Here is a 21,676-nt window from a genome sequence, read left to right on the forward strand (position 1 = left end):
CTCATTCTTCTCTGCTCTTACTCTTCTTCTTCCTCGAGCTCAACTGTTCAGGAACAATTCTCCATTTTTATTCCTTAGGTTATGCTTAGTCTCTTTCCAATTCTGTGTGTTTGTATCATTAGTATCATAGCAGTATTCCTCTGATCTGCTGTCATGGGTGATCACAACACTCATATGCAAGAATTACGGAGAGAAGTTGACTCATTGAAGGGATATATGGAAAGTGTGGTTGGTTCCATTACTGATCTGCAGCAAGCAGTAGATGCAAAAGTGGCACAAGCAATCGAATAAATTAAGAGGTTGATGACAAGGAATTTGAACCCTCATATGGTTCAAAATCTTCCTGTTAATGGCGTAGATCACGAGGGTAACAATGATGCTCCAACGGAGAATGGCTACAGATCTAATGGCTTAGATGGTCACTGCCAAGTGACCACTCGAAATTACCAGGTGAATTTTCCAAAGTTTGATGGGTATGGGTTAAAGGATTGGCTCTACAATTGTGAGCAATTCTTTGACGTGGATGAAACACCTGAAGATGTCAAGGTAAAGTTGGCTTCCTGCAAGCTGGAAGGAAGGGCTTTACAATTGCACTAATCTTACATGAAGCACAGAATCACAAGGGAATGGCCAAGATGGGGGGGGGAGTATGTCAGGAGCTTGTACGCAAGGTTTGGGTCAAAATTATTTGATGATTTGATGGGAGACTTCAAAGAACTACATCAGGTAACTTCTGTTCAGGATTATCTAGATGCCTTTGATGAATTGCTTACGAGGGTAGAACTCTTTGAAGATTATGTTGTGAGCTGTTTTGTGAGAGGTCTTAAACCAGAAATTGGATTAACTATGAAAATGTTAGGTCCTAGATCACTAGCTAAGGATGTAAGTTTAGCTAGGATGCAGGAACAGACTTTGATGGTTCAGAAACAAATCTTTTCTAATCCCTCACCTCATACTTCAAAGAACAATAACAAATTAAGTCACGCCTTCTCTTATGGATCCACCCAGCATGTCAAACCCACTCAAAATTTCCTAAGAACCCAGAACGCCACCCCTAATAGCCCAATTACCAAACCAAACAGTAACTCAAATACTAAACTAAACTTTAAATATGCTAAACTCCTAACACCTGCTAAAATGGATGAAAAGAGAAGACAGGGATTATGCTTCAACTGTGATGATAAATACACCTATGGTCATGTTTGTAAAAATAGAAGGCAATTATTTTATATGGAAATAGAAGAAGGATGTGAAGAAATAAAAGAACTAAAGGATAAGGATGCAATGCTAGACTGCTGATTTCTTAACAATGATTGGCCAAGGATTTGAGACTGATGATGAGGGATCCATCTTGCCCCGTGTGTTAGTACATGCTATGAATAGTTTAGATGATTTTAGGTGCATGAGGGTCACTGTATCTGTGAAGGGAGGGGCAATTCATGTGCTATTGACACTAGCAGCACCCACAATTTTCTAGATCTCAATACTGCTAAAAGATTAGGGTGTGTTCTGACTGCTATAGCACCATTTGGTGTGTATCTAGATGATGAGAAGAAGGTGCAGAGTAACTATGTGTGTAAGAAGTTGAATTGGAAAATGCAGTGGGTGACATTTGACTTTGACATGCTAGTATTGCCCATTGGAGGTTGCAACATAGTCTTAGGGATCCAATGGTTGATTACCTTGGGTGACATCATGTGGAACTTTAAGAAACTTAAGATGGAGTTTAGCGTCTTGGGGCATAAGGTGTCACTGAGAGGAATGCAACCTGCAGTTGTCAAGATGATCCAACATCACAGCATGGAGAAACTTTTAGCCAATCCAGCTAAACTATGAATGATATCCATTGGAGTCTTCAAAGAAGAGCAACAAGGTAGTGTTGAAGCCAGTTTACTGTCAATGGATGGAAACACTAAACAACTAAGAGAGGCACAGGAACTGCAGGATATCATGCAATAGTATGAAGACTTGTTTGAAGTACCTAAGGAATAACCCCCACCCAGGGAACATGATCACAAAATCATCTTAAAGGAAGGCACTTCACCTATCAATATCAGGCCTTATAGGTACCCTTCAGTACAGAAGGATGAGATAGAAAAAACGGTTGATGAAATGTTGGAATCTGGAGTGATAAGATCCAGCACTAGTCCTTATTCTTCACCAATTGTTATGATAAAGAAGAAGGATGGATCTTGAAGAATGTGTGTGGACTGAATAACCACACTGTAAAGGATAAGTTTCCTATCCCTGTGATTGAGGAGTTATTAGATGAGTTGTATGGTACCAAATACTTTTCTAAGCTGGATCTCAGATCTGGCTACCATCAGATTAGGATGTTTGAACCAGACATTCCAAAAACAGCATTTAAAACTCACCATGGTCACTATGAGTTCACTGTAATTCCTTTTGGTTTAACCAATTCTCCCTCAACCTTTCAGAGTTTGATGAACAAGATCTTTCACTCTCATCTAAGGAAGTTTATCTTAGTCTTCTTTGATGATTCCTTGTCTACAGCCCAAACTGGCAGGACCGCATCTCTCACCTAAAGGAAACCTTCAGTATCTTGAGATACCATACCCTATATGTAAAGAAAAGCAAATGTACCTTTAGAGTTAAAGAAAATAACTATCTAGGCCATATCATCTCTGAGGAAGGAGTTTTCATGGACACACGGAAGGTGGAATCTGTGGTCAACTGGCCTCAACCAACCACTCCTAAGAGCTTGAGAGGGTTCCTAGGACTGGCTGGGTACCACGTGAGGTTTATCAAGGGGCTTGGTATCATTGCAAGACCATTGAATGACCTGCTAAGGAAAGATAATTTTCAATGGAATGAAACAGCTTTACACGCTTTTGAACAGCTGAAGAGAGCAATCACTACAGCACATGTTCTAGCTCTTCCAGACTTTTCTCAAGAATTTATGGTGGAGACAGATGCTTCAGGTGGAGGAATTGGAGCTGTGATAGCCCAGCATAATAAACATATATCCTTCTTTAGCCAAGGCTTATCTGAAAGGAACAAAGCTCTTTCAGTCTATGAAAGAGAATTATTAGCACCGGTTACTGATATACAAAAATGGAGGCCATACTTGTTGGGAAGTCAATTCACTATTAAAATTGACCACCACAGTTTGAAATATCCGTTGGAATAAAGGATTTCAATTCCTAGCCAACAGAAATGGTTGGTGAAGTTATTGGGGTATGACTACACTATTTCTTACAAGAGCGGTAAGGACAATACAGTCGCAGATACACTCTTCAGAAAAGATGAGCATATCCAACTTTTTAGCATCTCACGAGTGCAATCTCAATTGTTGAATGTTGTCAAAGACACGTGGGATCAAGATGACAATTTGCATAAGCTAGTTCAATCCATTCAGGCAGGCAAGAAACTCAAGTCATACTACAAGTACCAAGCCGGCATTCTAAGAAGGAAGGGCAGGATGATGGTAGGTAATATGGCTGAGCTCAGAAAAGATCTAATATCCTTTTACCATGATAGCCCAGGTGGTGGCCATTCTGGTATCACAACAATATTGCAAAGACTCAAGCAGGATTTTTACTAGAGGAAAATGAAACAAGATGTGTACTCTTACATTAGGTGTTGTGATGTCTGTCAAAAATGCAAGGGATAAAATATTGCATATCCTGGCATGTTACAACCCTTGCCAATTTCTGGTAGAATTTGGCAATATATATCAATGGATTTCATAGAAGGACTTCCTAAAGCAACTGGTAAGGAAGTCATTTTTGTGGTGGTGGATAGGTTAAGCAAAGCTGCCCACTTTAGGCCACTCAATCATCCCTATTCAACATTAGATGTTACCCAGTCATTCATGGATAATGTGTTCAAGCTGCATGGCATGCCTAAAACCATTATCTCTGATAGAGACACAGTTTTCACTAGTAGGTTTTGGAAGGAACTGTTCAAACTGCAAAAAGTATCTCTCCTAACATCAACTTCTTACCATCCACAGACTGATGGGCAGACAGAGGTAGTGAATAGATGTTTGGAATGCTACTTAAGATGTATGACATTTGAGAAACTTAGAGAGTGGCCTCACTAGTTGTCACTAGCAGAGTGGTGGTATAACACCACTTTTCATTCTGCCATCAATATGACCCCTTATGAAGCTGTCTATGGTCAAAATACACCCCCACTACTGCCCCATATGGCTTTTGATTCTCAGTTGGACTTGGTGGATAGAAGCTTGCAAGCCAGAGAATCAACTCTATGAAGTCTCAAATTTCACCTTCGAAGAACTCAGAACAGAATAAAAGTTCAAGCTCACAAGGGAAGAACTGACAGGTCTTTTTCTATAGGAGATTGGGTATACATCAAGTTGCAACCCTACAGACAGTTATCACTCGAGCCCCATAACGTGCAAAAATTATCTACCAAGTTTTTTGGTCCTTTCCAGATCATTGTAAGAGTGGGATATGTGGCTTACACTTTGAATCTACCCCCGGATGCTAAAATTCATCCAACTTTCCATGTCTCACAACTCAAGAAGAAATTGGGATCTCACACAGCTTATGTGACACTACCATTGGTCCACTCTGAAGTTGGTCCTACCCTCCTAATGCATGAATCAATTGTTGACAGAAAATTGGTCAAAAATAATGGCAAGCCTGCAACTCAAGTACTAATTAAGTGGCTCAATGTTGCTGAGGAAGATTGTACATGGGAAGACTATGAGACCTTTTGCCACCAATTCCCTCAATTCAATCCTTGAGGACAAGGATTGTCTCAAAGGGGGAGCATTGATACAAGTTCAATTAGAATCCACTTACTAATTTCCTATTTTGATTGCAGATTCTAAACCATTATAATTAGCTAATAGATAGTTGTTAGTTAAGTGGCATGTGCAGCACATGTGACCATTAGTGAGACTGTTAAGCCGTTAGTAGTCTGTTAGTAAAGCTGTTAAGAAGTTAGTTATAACTAGATTCTGGAATCTTCCCTTCCCCTCAATTGCTCTATATATAGCAGAAATCTAACTGTATGAGGTCATTGAGAATCATAGAAATAAGAATCAAATCTCTTATTCTTCTCTGCTCTTACTCTTTTTTTTTCTCGAGCTCAACTCTTCAAGAACAATTCTCCATTTTTGTTCCTTAGGTTAAGCTTAGTCTCTTTCTAATTCTGTATGTTTGTATCATGTTTGTATAGAGATCGAGAAATGGTGTTGAAGGATAACCCAGATAAACACCCACATAAAATGCCTAAATCCTCCTCTGTTTCTATGTCTTGTTGCCGCTTCATAGTGAAATTGGGTCAAATTTGAAGAGTTTTGTGGAGTTATAGGTTTCGAAAATCCATGTAGGTGTGAGTGTAGAGTATAGAGGGTTTCTCTTTTTCCTTTGTAACAATACAGTCCAGTGGCCCGACCAATCCAATTTCGGGCCGCCTAAGGCCATTGGGAAAGCGCTTCAGTCTACTGGTACTGAGGGGTTATGTAGATGTATTAAGTGTAATTAAATCCTAGGTGAGAGATGAGAAGATTTGATTTGAATGGAGTTCACAACTCTATGTTGATAGTTCTGAGCTGATGAGAGAGGCCTAAAAAGGCGGGGGAAAACGTAACTGTTCAATAATTATATAAAGGGAAAAGGGCCAAATATACCCCCTCTACTTTGATATATTATTTATATTTATTCTCTGTTATATTATCGGGTCAAATCTACCATTACCGTTAGCAAAGTTTTCAAATTTTTCCTTTAACCTAACGGAAAGTTCCAAATCCCTTCTATTTACTGCAATTCTTCTCACAAATCAGTCATCTCATTCGTGTGATCCACTAGAGAAGAAAAATATTCATATTATAGAAATGGGAGTGTGGAGTTACATCATAATTATTTTTCTTGTCTTTGATTATGTTCAAACCATAAATGAAATGCAAAATTCACAGTCTTATGGGTATGTCTCCAACGGAATGAGGATGAGTGAAATATCATAGATAATTTGGAAGAGATTTATTTGATTCTTCAGGTGATCGAAATGCATTCGCTTATGAAGTTGTTACCAATATTTACTATTTTTATGAACTACATGCATAACAAGGTCGTAGGTATCCATATAAATGAATTCCCTTTCGGAGTTGGATTTAGCATGTCATTTGATGCAAATTTTACTTGCGCAAGCACTTCTGCATGAAATTTGTAACATATTATTCTTTAGCATTATTTGAAAAATCCTAAATTAAATGATCTGCTTAAATTATATCCAACTTCAGAATATTTTTTCAAATGAATATTTGCTAGTGTTCTCATGCCTGAAGGTGGTGAGTTTGTTAAGTCTTCTTGCTCTAAATAATCAAGTGGAATAAAAAATCAACTTATCGAGGATATTTTCTTATCTGGTAGACCACACGCAGGGATAAGTAATTTGTGAGAATAAATTATAGTAAATATAAGGAATTTGGGATTTGGAGGCTTTCCGTTAGATTAAAGGGCAAATTTGAAAACTTTGCTAACGGTGAGGGTAGATTTGACCTGATAGTATAACGGAGGGTAAATGTGAACAATATATCAAAGTAGATGGGTATATTTGGCCCTTTTGCCTTATATGAATTAACAACCAAGATTACAATCAATCAAAGAAATACCAGTTGTACCGAGAATCACGTTGATACCAATCCAAACGAATGTTATGAATCATCCCAAGCCCAATGTCACTGATGTAATTATTGGTCTTAGAAGAGCTATTAGGCCGAGAATAAGCAGTAGGGCCAGATTAATTTGGGATCCGGGTTGAGCTGTGCGCGCAAGGACGATTATGATAAAAGGCGTAATGGTCTATGATTGGGAGGTTATGCGAATTATGTTGAAGAAAATGTTTGATTCATCTCATCCCCAATTCTGAGTCTAGCTTCTCATCTTTCTTCTTCTATCTATTGCTAGTTACCTTACTTCATGCAATTCCTATTGTAATTCCGCTATTGAGTTGTAATCGCACTTCAGTCTTATTAATACAGTTGAGAATTTAGGTTTCTATTACATTAGATTTGAGATCATTACATTGGTGCTTTCATCGTTCGTACTCCAATAGCAATGGTGGTATTAGATCGATTTAGTGGTGGAAACCCAGAGGGTTGGATTTTTCGGGTTGAGCTATACTTCACCTACCTTGGCTTCTCCCAGAAGGATCGGTTACCTCTTCCTTACCATTACCTTGATGGCGAAGCTCTTGCTTGGTTTGATTGGTTGTTTCGAAATAAGCAATTTTTTTAGTGGAATCATTTTAAGGAGAAACTGAAGCTGCATTTTCGCACCCAAACTAGAGAAACACGTGGCGGATGCTTAGCCGTTCACCAGCAGTGCAAGCCAGTGGCAGATTTTCTAGCACGAGCTGCGGTTATTCCGTCGTGGTGCAAGATTAACACCTCATCCTCACCTCAATATTGGAAGAAGCACTCTGACAGGAACAACTTGAACCTGGAATACGAGGTGTTCGAGGAAATGTCGAACACCATTCACGATAATGAAGCAGTTGTTGAAACTAGTGAGTTACCAGAAAAGCATATTGATGTCGCTTCCACGTACAATATCGCTAATGGTAGTCATATTGAAAACCAGTTGTGCAATGAAATATCACATAACTGCGGCTCCACGGTACTAGCTGTTGTATCTGACTTGGAAGATGGCAACTCAAACGTGGACAATGTGCTTGATGGAAATCCCAAATGAACCATTGACAAGAACTATGTCTCTCCAACTGATACGGCAACCAATTTTTTGGTTCCTTTTACTAGCGGAGAGGATGTAGTGCTGAAAGAGATTGCGGGCCCTTCTCAATTCACACATGCATTTGAAAGTGTCATATTGCTTCACATTCACAAGAGTCCATGTCAGTGGAATTTTTTTGATAAGAAGTTTATGATGGCTAATGAGGTCTTAAATATTGAGCGGTATGTTCCTGACGAAATTTTATTTGTTGGTTATGAAAAAATAGCCCGGGATGAAGAGTTCGCGTTAATAATTAAGCAGCCATCACTATGTGATTTTTGACCTGAAGTTTTGAGTTACATAGTACTAAATGGCTATGCTACTTCTAAGGAGACAGTTTTGATGGATGAAAACTTTCTATGTTTGGTGATGTTATCATGGAATCATGTTTGCTTTCTATTGATAGCAGTGAATTGGTAGTCTCATCTTCCAGTGCGAGTTCTATTAGACTTGCTTATCCATTCCCTTGCGGTGGCCGAGAGTCTGTAGTACCCATAGTTGAGCAAATTGCTGGAACTTTCGTATTGGGGGACCATGATCCATGGACTGGTGGTGCACTGGTTTCCACAACACATATGGAGGATTTCTGGACTCCGGAGTGTAAGGCATTACTATTGTTGGAATCTACTGGCAAGTTTTGCTCATATGCATCTTCTTACTCTATAATTAAAGTGTGGGATCCCGGACGACAATGGTGTGTGAATTCTTATGTCAGTGAAATAATTGGAAATATAATTATTGGCGTAGAGATTAATGATATATCGCTAAAGGCAATTGAATGTGACAACGTTGATTCACAAGTGGAAGGATTCGAACTTTCTTGGTTTGGGTTGCACTCACCAACAAATGCCTTGACATGGGTACCAGCTGAACCTTTGAGGTCATCTTCCCACATTGCAGATCTTGTGGCCACCTCAAACCAAACGTTTGGTTCCCCACATGTCTTTTATAACACTCTTGGATATTCTATTCATTTTGTATTTGCACAAGACTTGAATAGTTTTTCTTCAACCATGAATAAAATAGAGCAGAGACATACTAGTGCTAATGATGAACAACGAGCTATCCAGACATCCGTATTCATTCGACTCATTAGAGAACGTATTGCTTCCAAGTATGTGGTCGAGGTAGTTGATAAGGTTTGTGTGAAGAAGGTCAAAGTGGATTCAAGCATAGTAAAGCTTTCTAATGGCTTTTATGTGGAGACTACACGATACCTGAGGGTAAGGAAAACTACAACTACATATTATCGTATTGTATCTTATAATATCTACATTCATGGGCTTTGCAAGAATGATAATCTGGAAGAGCCACTCATTTTGAAGGAAGCAATGAGATTAAATGGTATAACGTCAAGAAATGTCATGTTAGGATGCTTATTCTGCTGAAACTTATGGAATGTGATGATGCTGAGTGGGTGTTGACAAACATAACTAACAAGGAGCATGTTCCAAAAGAGATGATGTATGATACCATCCTTGATGGCCATTACTCAACAAAAAGTATCATGATTGCTCTAAGGTTACTAAAGAAAGGATACTAAGATGTTTGAGGGAAATTAACGGGTTGCTGATCACATTACATGGGTTGCTTTTGTGAGGAATTGCTTCTGAAAAGTTTGCCTTGATTCACTCATTACTCTTTACGCTAACTGTTTCACGAAGAGGGCAAACAAGATCATGTCAATACGCAGGGCAGGTTATGATGGCACTCAAGTTGATAACATTGCTAATGTTCGAGAGCCACAAAGGACAAGGTTTAGATTGGTTCGTTAAAGGTACACTAGATTCTATATTTTCCTTTAGGCATAACGAATGACTTAGTATTGATATAGTTGGTTGGGAGCTCGTGAGTATCCCTGTTCTTGACTTGAACCTTGAGGACAAGGTTCTTATTGAGGACGGGAATATTGTTATGAATCATCCCAAGACCAATGTCACTGATGTAACTATTGGGCTTAGAAGAGCTATTGGGCCAAGAATAAGCAATAGGGCCAAATTAATTTGGGATCGAGGTTGAGTTGTGTGCGCAAGGACGATTATGATAAAAGGCGTAATGGTATGTGATTTGGAGGTTATGCGAATTATGTTGAAGAAAATGTCTGATTCCACTCATCCCCAATTCTGAGTCTAACTTCTCATCTTTCTTTTTATATCTATTTCTAGTTACCTTACTTCATGCAATTCCTATTGTAATTCTGTTATTGAGTTGTAATCGTACTTTAGTCTTATTAATACAGTTGAGAATTTAGGTTTCTGTTACATTAGATTTGAGATCACTACAACGAATCCCTCCCGATTCTTTCTCAAAATATTAAATATACCCTAAAAAGAAAAGGGTCACTGTGTTCTGAAAGTTTTACTGTATATTTTTACATATTGAATGCATAATTTGATATGATAGTTGTATCTTGTTTTGTAATCTATATCTTGTATCTTGTATATATAATTTTTTTTTTTTGAAAAGGTAAAGGTTTATTAACTGAATACCAAGATGGTACCAGAAAAGAGTACAAAACTGCTGGGAATATCCATGCAGTTAATTACAACATTTTCTAAGTAACTCCATAAAATTCATGTAATGATTAATATTATCTACCAAACTACTATTACACTAAAGAAATAGATTGTACAGACACTCATTTTTTATTCTAGAAATATGATCTTTCTACCTATCAAAGCAAGCCCTATTTCTCTCTAGCCAAATAGTCCAGAATATGCACAGAGGTATGGTTCTCCAAATCTGTTTAAGTGCTTTATGTGTCTTCTGATGCTGCCAACCATTCAAAAGGCTCCTGACATTCTAAGGCATGGTCCAAAAAATCCCACATAAATTGAAAAAAAGCTCCCAGCATTGTCTAGCATATCTACAATGCAAGAAAAGGTGATTAGTAGTCTCCAGTTCTTCTTCACACAAATAACATCTGCTACACAGAATAAAGCCTCTCTTTTGAAGATTATTTTGAGTAAGGCAAGCTTCCCAAGCTGCAGTCCAACCAAAACATGCAACCTTTACAGGAGCTTTGTTCCTCCAAATCACTTTCCAAGGCCAATCTTGTATCTTGTATATTAATATACACTCAAACCTATCTATAACAGCATCGTTTGTTTTGATATTTTTTTGCTTTTATAGTGAATGGTTGTTATACACCGATAACAACATTTGACGTTTAAATTTTTTTTTTTTGTTATAGACAAAATTATCCAAAAATTAAATATTTTTTCTTTTTTAGTATTACATATAAAAGATAAGAAAATTATTCAAATTTAAAATCGCAATAGATATACATATTTCACTAATTAATTATTTTAAAAAATAATATAATATAAATAAATTTGTAACTAAACCTATAAAGATTTAAACTTTAAGGCACACATTTAAAGCTACTAGAAAAGTAAATTCTTACAAGATTGATGAAAGAACTTTGTAATTATAGTTTGTTTCGTATGTTTGATTCTCCTACTAGCGATATAATACTACAATTGGCAAAAATTTGTGCCAAACTTTCAGCAAAAGGGTATTCGATAGTTTTTTCTTGAAGGCAATCGAAGAGTTTAACAGTTGAATCTTCTATCTAATATTTTTTGGTATTTGTCCAATGAAAAAGATATCATATGCAAATCTTCAAATTTTATTTTATATGCAAGTTAGAAACTTTGTTCAATGAAAAAGATTGGGTGCAGATTTTTAAAATTATTATTAGTGATCTTAAAGATTCTATATGATTATTATAGAGGGATAATTTACAAAGAGTGTTATGTTATAAATATGGTTATTGTTGTTATCGGTAAAAAGTTATCATATAGAGTTAAAATATAACTTAAAAAGTCGGTTTTGAAGAAAACTTGGCTTTTATAGTGAATGACCGTTATATATAGATGCTTTTATAGAGAGATCTCACTGTATGTGCATAACTAAAAAAGATTTTTTTAGTATATTAATATATATGGTATAATACTGGTATAATACATAGTTGCATAATTGAACAATGTTTCTTTCTCTTACCTTTTTTTTATTTGTTGCAAGAATTTATCTGTAGAATAAATATACATGGTATAATACTGACATAATAAAGGTATCTTTTGTCACGGCCCAAATCCCTCCTTAGGAGTCGTGATGGCACCTAGTCTCTAAGACTAGGTAAGCCTAACACTCATTGAATTTAATAATCGGTTTTAACCAAACAACCATTAAACATGAACCAGATATAATATACAATACCTCAAAACCGGTAGAACATGTCATAAGCTCTAATGAGTTCACTAGAAAATTTTTAAGTACAACTATTCCGGAATAGAAATAAACTGTACAAAATAAACTTCAGAAGGTGATTCTGAGACCTGTGAACGCGACGGCAGGTATACCTTGAGTCTCCGCATCAATGCCCGATCAGCTAGCTAATGATCAACAAACTCTGAAGTACTTGGATCTGTACAAAAATGTGTAGCAAGCGTAGCATGAGTACACCACGACGGTACCCAGTAAGTATCAAAACTAACCTCGGTGGAGTAGTAACGAAGAACAATTAAGACACCTACTAGACTTAATAACATGTATAAGTATGAATGTGAAACTAACAGGGAACAATATCAAAACAAAGCTAAGCATGTTACAAACGACAAACAATACTTGCAATAGAAAACTAGAAGCAACAATTAGCAGCAAGGAACAAAGAGGTAATAACGCCGTAGAATAAGCTGAATACAGTTAAAGTCCGGTGAAATCAAGTAAGGAAAAACTGGTAACAACCCAATAAACAACCGTTTTCACTCAAGATTTATACAAGAATTACCCCGAGGTACTACACCTCAAAGTCAAAAATCACGGGTCCCAATTCACAAACCTTAATCACTTGGCATCTTGTGCCCATATTACAATCACGTGCTGGACGGATAACTCACGTGCTGCACGGACAACTCACATGCCAATACCATAAATGCCTTATATGTGTACGGACAACTCACGTACTAAGAGAGTGATAATACCTCATATCCGCATGGACAACTCGCATGCTAGCAATAACAATATCTCATAACCGCACGGACAACTCATGTGCCAATAGTACAACTCACGCACGGAAGGCAGGTATACAAGAATACATGTAAATTATCAATAAACATCAGGGTTCATCTTCTTAAACTGATATGAGTGATTAATTACATGTATGTTGGTGCAAATATTCTATTACAACTCAAGTCAACAAGTAAGAGCAATGAATGGAATGACACATAAGAAACAACACAACAAAACGTAAAGTGCATGACTCACACGAAGTAGGCACACCACTACACAAATATTATCAATAACAATGCCCTCAGGCCATCACAAATCATCACAAATAATCCCCAATATAACCCCACTTGTCTCGCCACGTGCGTAATAATAAAGTAGATACCGCCTTGTCTTGCCACACGCGCTTAATAATATTCCCGCCTTGTCTCGCCACATGCGCAAACCCACATATATAGTCCACCTTGTCACGCCACATGTGCAATATTAATAATAACAATAGCACGAACAACTCACATGCGAACACCCCAACAATCCTCTCAACAATACCACGTGTGCCAAAAATATAACAACACAATATAACAACTCGCACCACATGTTTCCATATGCCACAACATTTCCTCCACATAAATTTCAAATAAAAAATCACACGTAGCCCTCGGCTCAATACAACAACAACAACAACAACAACAACAAAAATAATAATAACATGGGAGTACGGCAAGTAAATCAACATAAGAATTACTAAACACAAAGAATGGAAGAACGAGCTCACAATGAAAGACATGACAAGTAATAATGGTTTCAACAAGAATAACTCAATAATGAGAGAGATAGTGTGTAGCAACGATATCAAATAAGAGTAACTCAACAATAGGGGAGATAACATGTAACAATGATTTCAAATAAGAATAACTCAATAATAAGAGAGATAACATGTAACAATGACCTCCAATAAGGATAAGTCAACAATGAAAGAGGTAACATATAACAATGACTTCGATAAAGATAAGTCAACCATGGAAGCGATAGCAATAACTTCAATTAAGGATAATTAGGGAGGAGATAACATGTCAATAAAAGAGGCGACAACTTCAATTAAGGCATATAAGGGTATATTTGGCAACAAAGGTAGAACATGAACCAATCAACTTCAAATAAGACATGTAAGGGTAAATTTAGCAATAGATGATATAACTTGATGAGACAGCTTCATTTTTAATGTACATGAGAACCTAAGAATCTAAGTGGGTCAAATTTCCACATATAAGCCTTGTACATACTTGTCACCTCATGTACACGTCTTTCATGTAGTTCAAATAGTACAAACAAACCAATCCCTACGGGGTAGTTCCCCCGCACATCGTTAGGTAAGATACTAACCTCAAAAGCCCTCAATCAACACTCTAAAATAGCTTTTCCTTTACAATTCACCTCTGCTCGACTCAAATCTAACCGAAATCGACTCAATAATATCAAATAATGCAAGAGAAATTAATTCCAATAATTAAAGTTATGACCTTTACATAATTTTTCAAAAGTTAACAAAAGTCAACACAAAACTCGGGTCTAAGGGTAGATTCCGACTACCCATAACCCCACGTGTCACGACCCAATTTCATTATAGGCCGTGAGGGCACCCAAAACCGTTGTTAGGCAAGCCAACACTGATAAATCTAGTGGTTTCCACTTTTAATATATTTGCAAAGTAATAATTTTTCGCATTTATAAAAGATTTAGAAATTTACTGTTGTAAAGTAATTAAACAAAAGAAACTGAGTGCAAATCAAAGTCATAATAATAAATCCAAAATCATAAGTCTACTAGTGTGTGCCAAGACCTGGTGTCACAAGTATGTGGGCTACTAGCAGAGTATACAAAAGAATACTAGTCTACTGTCTCAAGAAAATACACAGAAATATAAATCGAAAAGAGAGACTCCGGCTGCTGCTGAACTGCTCGGAAGGACAACTCACCGTATAGTCTCGAGCTAGAAGTCAAACGTGTGCGCTGGACTTGTAACTAGATGCACCTGCCTCAGATCCTGCACACCAAGTGCAGAAGTGTAGCGTGAGTACGTAAACAACATGTACCCAGTAAGTATCTAGCCTAGCCTCGAAGAAGAAGTGACGATGGGTCGACTTCGACACTTACTAAGGGCCAAAAACATAATAATGTATAAAGAAGGTAATATACAATAATAATAGCGCTCAAAACAAGAAGTAAGTAAGTAAATCTTTCTTTCAAGTAAAACTCAAACCATATCTCTCTTCTATTCCTTTCTCTTTTCAAGTCCATGAAACATTATTAAATACAAGAAAGGATTTCGGTATTACTACGCACGAGTTATGCCGAGGACATACGGCCAGATCCAAATATACATAATAATATATTGTACAATGTCGTTGGTCGAATGGCCCGAACCATATAATATATCAATAAATCATGCCGAGGCGAACGGCCCGCTCCCATGAGAGTAGTGGAAGTTTACCCCGCTCGCGGAATATATTTGCGAAGCGGCTGAACATATAATTTCTCAACTCATCATGGTATTTCTCAATTCTTTTCTAAAAATAAGGAATTCAACTTCCACTTTAATCCAACAACTAGTAAGTATAAACAAGCAACGGTATCAACAAAGCATGGTGTAAGCCTAAATCTACCTGGACATAAGCATAAATAGTAGCTACGCACGGACTCTCGTCATATCGTGCGTACGTAGCCCCCCACAAATAGAAGTACATATTGATTAAGTTCAACTATGGGGTTAAATTCCCTCTCACAAGATTAGAAAAGAGACTTACCTCGTCTCAAAGCTTACTTCCCAATTCAAGAATGCGCTCAAGCATCCAAATTTGATGTCAAGCGACTCGAAACTAGCCAAACATTATATAAATCGATCAATCTATGCTCAAAAGTTTATATCCCCACTATTAAAATGATTACCCAACCCAAATTATAAGAATTCCTAAAATTCACCATCGGGCCCACAAGTCCGGATTCCGGAAATGTTTGAAGAAAGTTGTTACCCATAACCTTAGGAATATAAATATATGATTTTCACTAAGTTTCATAATCATTTTCATAGTAAAATCTCATTTTTATTAAACCCTAGGTTTTTCATCTAAACCCATAATTTCTACCAAATGTTTATGTTGAAATCTACCCAAAATCTATGTATTAAACTCACATTAAGGTAGGAATTACTTACCCTCCATAGCTAGGTTGAAATATTCCCTTTTGAAGCTCTAAAATCGCCCAATTGTGTAAAGAATGGGAGAAAAATGCCTAAGTCCCATATTAAATGAAATGCATTGCCCCAGCGATTTTCGCATCTGCGGTGCATTGGCCGCATCTGCGGTCCCGCACCTGTGGCAAGACCTTTGCAGGTGCGCCTTTTCCTCGCCTGGTCGGGCTCCACATCTGCGTACACAAGGAGCCGCATCTGTGAGCCATTTCTGCTCCTGCGATAATAGTGCCCGCACCTACGGTCACGCAGGTGCGTAAATTCCTCTGCACCTGCGGTGCCTGGGCTTCCTTCGCATTTCTGTTTCTGCGGCTCATGGCTCGCACCTTCGGCTGGCCTGTCGCAGGTGCGGTTATGACATAACTGGAGCTTCAGCAGCTACTCCCAACTTCTAACTTAGCCCGAGCCTCGTCTGATTGACCCTCCTCCCCCCCCCCCCCTCTTGGGGTCCCGCCCGAACATACCAACAAGTTTGAAATCATAAAACGGACTTGCTCGAACTCCCGGAACGCCCGAAACAACATTAAAACTAATAATCACACCCCAAAACCCATTGAATCAAACTTAAGAACTTCAAGTTCTTCAATTTACTTCCAACGCGCCGAAACGTACTAAAACTACTCGGAATGACACCAAATTTTACATGCAAGTCTTAAATGACATTACGGAGCTATTCCCAGTCTCGGAATTCCGTTTGGAACTTTATATCACCAAAATCCGCTCCAAAACAAATTTAAAGAACTTTTTTTTTTAACCTTCAAGAACCAACTTTTACTATTAGGCGCTAAAATGCTCCCGGGTCATTCAAAACCCGATACGAGCATACGGCCAAGTCCGAAATCATCATACGAATCTATTGGAACCGCCAAATCCCGATTCTGAGGTCGTTTACTCAAAATATTGTCCGAAGTCAAACTTGGCCTTTTAAGCCAACCTTAAGGAACTAAGTATTCCGATTTCAACCCGAACCCTTCCAAATCCCGAACTAACCATCCCCGCAAGTCATAAAACAGTAAAAGCATGTACGGCAAGTCTTATTTAGGGAAACGGGATTCTAGAAAGTAAAACAACCGGTCAGGTCGTTACACGACGAGTCTATGCATGTGCTTTGTTTCAAAATCTGAGTCCAAATAGACTCTCAAAACTCAAATTCTTATTTTTCAAAAACTTGACAAAGTTTTACAAATGTTCACTTTGATTATCAAAATTTTGATGTTAAAACTCACATATAATCATGTAAAATAGTTGAAAATTGAACAAAATCACTTACCCAATAATTGTAAATGAAAATCCATTTTCAAGATCGCCTCCTACTGAGTCTAGGGTTCCAATATATGAAAATGAGACTAAAAATCTCGTCCCTCAGCTTTTTGTCCAGGCACAGGTGTCACAAATGCGACTGGGGTTCGCAAATACGAGAAATCAATCGCAAAAGCGAAAAACCTCACATCCTTGCTGTCATCGCAAATGCGAACTTTGGACACCTCGCAAATGCAACCCTTAAGATTGCAAATGCGAACAATGTCACGTCCCAACCTCAGGAAGCGTGACCGACGCTCAACCGAGTGAACCCGGTCGAGAAAGCATGTTAGATATTTTCTACCCAACTCACCCATGATCAAGAGAAGAAATAATTTTGTTAATTAGACAGTAGGGAGATCATGTATACAATACTAAATAATTTCATTAGTTACTTCACTTTTAAGTCTCAAAATACACATATTCTTATAGTTTGAGTGGAACAAGTGATCAAAACACAACATAACTTGTTTGACTTTTCTAACACTCATGTACAACCCACATAGTGTCTACGGAGCCTTTAAAAAATACAAAAAAGTGTTATGATAGTGCCGGCAACAAGGCCTCGGCTATACCTTGAGACGTGATAATAATAATAATATGAACAAAAGATACAATACGTGACCCTGGGATAAAGTGGGGCCCACCAAGTTTGCTGAGAAGAGGATGCACCGCTATCGCTGATCAACACTACCTGCTAAGGAACCACCTGCATCCATTTAAAGATGCAGTGCCCCCGGCAAAAAGGACGTTAGTACCGTCGAATAGTACTAGTATGTAAAACTAAACACCATCTCAATAGAATGAATATTAATACAAGGGGGAACAGTGAAGAATTCAATAAGAGCTTCAAATAACACTAAAACACCAAGTTAAGGATCACATAAGTTTTCAAGTCAATTTCCATGTTATTAGCTTGGGTGATCTTTAGTGCCGATATACCATAATTCACCATACCACCGTATTCTTACACGGAGTCCGATCACGACCTGATCGGCTAGGTCGTCTCATTTGAGACATCAACCATAACCACAATTTCAATTATCATTTCCAACACAGTCACTACCATGTGTGCGGCACGGCATCCGATCACGACCCGATCGGCTAGGCCGTCTCACCCAAGACATTACCTTTTTCAGTCAATCATCTCACATCATACTTCTTTCATATCTTTTCGAGTTTTTTCATATCTTTTCGATTCATTGGCACTAGTGGCCACAATTATAAAGTCATTCTTGGCACTTGGCCGTATTTCATAATTCCAGTTCCGTTTTCCACATTCAAACATCATTATCATTATCAAAAACTATAAGGCTTTCCATTCAAGACATTAAATTCACGTATGAGCAATTTGGGAATCTTAGGCACATAGAGGTTTTTCATACAATTTGGCATAACAACCTTTATTTCGACCTTGACTTGAAATCTTAACATCTTTAACACATATTCCATGTTTTGAGCACATTTTCAATGATAAGGTGATATGATGAAGCATTTACAATACATATTGAGCATATATCCTTCAACACAAGTACATTCGGAATAGCCAATTCTATTATGATCAATTTGGGACTTACACCAATTACATGAACACTGTGGGATTCGATTCTAAGAAGAAGGGAGTTTAGCCAACATACCTCAATTGAACTTCCTTTAAACTCTAAAACGTTCCGGAATTCTTAGCACTTCGATATATTTTAGAAATATAACAAGTTGGACCAAAATTAGGAAGATGGTCATGATTCTAGCTTATTTGAGCATATTATCAAACACTAGGTGTGCATCGATGTTTTAAGGCCCTTTTGTGAAAGATTTCATTATTCCCCAACCCATTCTCTACCATTTTTAGCTCACAACCTTCCCACATACTTCAAGAATACATGCATGCAAGACAACAACCCCCACACCCAATAATTGTCTCTCTAATTATTCCATTTTTGTAAATTTTTGAAATTGAGAGCTACGACATAGATTCTTACCTTTAGGATGAAGATTTTCTTTGTTAATCCTCAATGATTGAGCAAGAATTGATGGATAATAGGTTGAAGGTTACTCCCCCACTCTAAGAACTCTTTCTCACTCTAAAAATATCAGAAATGTGCTCAAAATGGGCTATAGCATATGTTTTAATGAAGAAGGGTCGGGTTTAAAAACCCCAAAAATAAAGCTCTGGGACAGGATATGCGATCGCATATGCGACTGCATAACGGATATATGGACCGCATATCGGCCGCACAATTTGGTGCCAAAAACTGGAAAGCAACTGACTGGGTCTGCGGTCACTATGCGGCTCGCAGACTTGTTCTGTGGTTGCATAATGCGCCGCAGAACCTCCCTCCGCAAAAACTCCAAAGTTGATTGTGCGACAAGAGTGCGGCCCACGAAATGGTTATGCGGTCGCATAACCGACCGCGAAATTGACATCAAAAATGTCCCAAATAGCTGCTTCATTCTGCGGTCATTCTGCGGCCCGCAGAGTGATTATGCGGCCGCATAATGGGCCGCAGAAATGCCTATTTCTGCCAAATATTTTCCTTCAACTCCCCAGTGCACTGTTCAATCCAAAAAGTTCGAACTTTCTACTATTATTAACCTCTACACCTATCCCGTCATCATGGAACCTCGATTTTTAGGAAATTTTTTACGGGGCCTTACAAACAAGCTCGCCCAGGCCCCCCATTGCAAATGCGAATTATGGGTTCGCAAATGAGAACCTGGCAAACTTAGCCTAGCATCGCAAATGCGACATATATCTCGCAAATACGAGACCTGCAACACCCGATCACACCAGCAATTTCCAAACTATTCCAAACATTCCAAAACGCGTCCGAAACTCAACCGAGCCCTCGGGGCTCCAAACATCAACACAAGTCTAAAAACATAACACGAACTCACTCGTGCGATCAAATCATTAAAAATAACATCTGAAACCACTTGTGCGATCAAATCATCAAAAATAACATCCGAAACTATGAATCGGACATCCGAAACACATGAAAACAACATGAAACTCAAGAACTTCTAAAAACACAATCGCGCGTCTGATGGAATCAAACCAACTCGGAATGACGCCAAACTTGCAGACAAGTTCCAAATGAAAAAATGGATCTATTCCAAGTCCTAAAACAGAAATCCAAACACGATAGCTATGAAATCAACCTACGGTCAAACTTGTAAAAACTATAAGTCTTTAAATTGCCAACTTTCAACAAAACAACACAAATACCTACGGACCTCCGAATTCGATTATGGACATATGCCCAAGTCCAAAATCCCGATACGAACATATCGAAGTCATCAAAACACCGCTACGGTGTCGTTTTCACAAAAGTCAAACCTCGGTCATTATTTTCAACTTAAGCTTCTACAGTGAGAATCACTCATCCAAATTCGTCTCGAAACATTCGAAATTCAAATCCGACCATGCACTCAAGTCATAATACACAATATGAAGTCATTCAAGACCTCGAACAACTGAACGGATTGCTAAAGCTCAAAACGACAGGTCGGATCGTTACATTTTTGCATTTCTGTTGAATTGTTAAGGAAGTTATATCCGTGAGTATTATACATCTCTTTTTCTTGTTGATGATGTTTGTAAATATGACAACAAATTAATGGATGGTTAGTGATTACTAATCTGTCACGACTTGACAAGGTACAATAAACAGTTGATTAGTGAACTACTCGAATATAACCAAAAACCTAATTAATCAGTCAATAGAGTCATATAAATTTTGCACTATTTCTCAAAATTATGGTTTGCTTTATCATATATAGCTCAACATGGTAATTTGGTTAGGTCGAGTCCAAGTGCAAATTCATCAGATGTAATATAACCAGAAAATGAAATATTTGATGATTAGATGTAATTTGGTTAGGCCGAGTGTCACGACCCAAAATCCTAACCTGTCGTGATGGCGCCTATCTCAGTACTAGGCAAGCCGACAACATCGATAACCCACGATTTCCTTTAAATTTAAAAACGTAATGTTTAGTACAATACAAAAAATCTAGCAATTTTCGATACAACACTCCCAAAACCTGGTGTCACTGAGTACATAAACATCTAATATGAGTACAAGTCTGGAAAATACGGTTTATAATAGTCTTAGACCAAATATAGTAAACAAGGAGATAGAGAAGGAGAGACAAGGTCTGCGGAACACGGCAGCTACCTCAAAATCTCCTGAAAATCAACTGCGCGAAATGATCAACACCCGCTATGTTCAGGAACACCTGGATCTGCACAAGAAGTGCAGGGTGTAGTATGAGTACAACCAACTCAGCCAGTAACAATAATAACTAAGGAACTGAAGATAATGACGAGCTACACAGTCATAGTTCACTTTCAGTAGTTCCAGCAAAGAATAGACATGCTTTCAAATCCGGC

This window comes from Nicotiana tabacum, chromosome 12 (genome assembly GCF_000715075.1).
Source record: "Nicotiana tabacum cultivar K326 chromosome 12, ASM71507v2, whole genome shotgun sequence".
In the NCBI taxonomy this organism is placed as follows: domain Eukaryota; kingdom Viridiplantae; phylum Streptophyta; class Magnoliopsida; order Solanales; family Solanaceae; genus Nicotiana; species Nicotiana tabacum.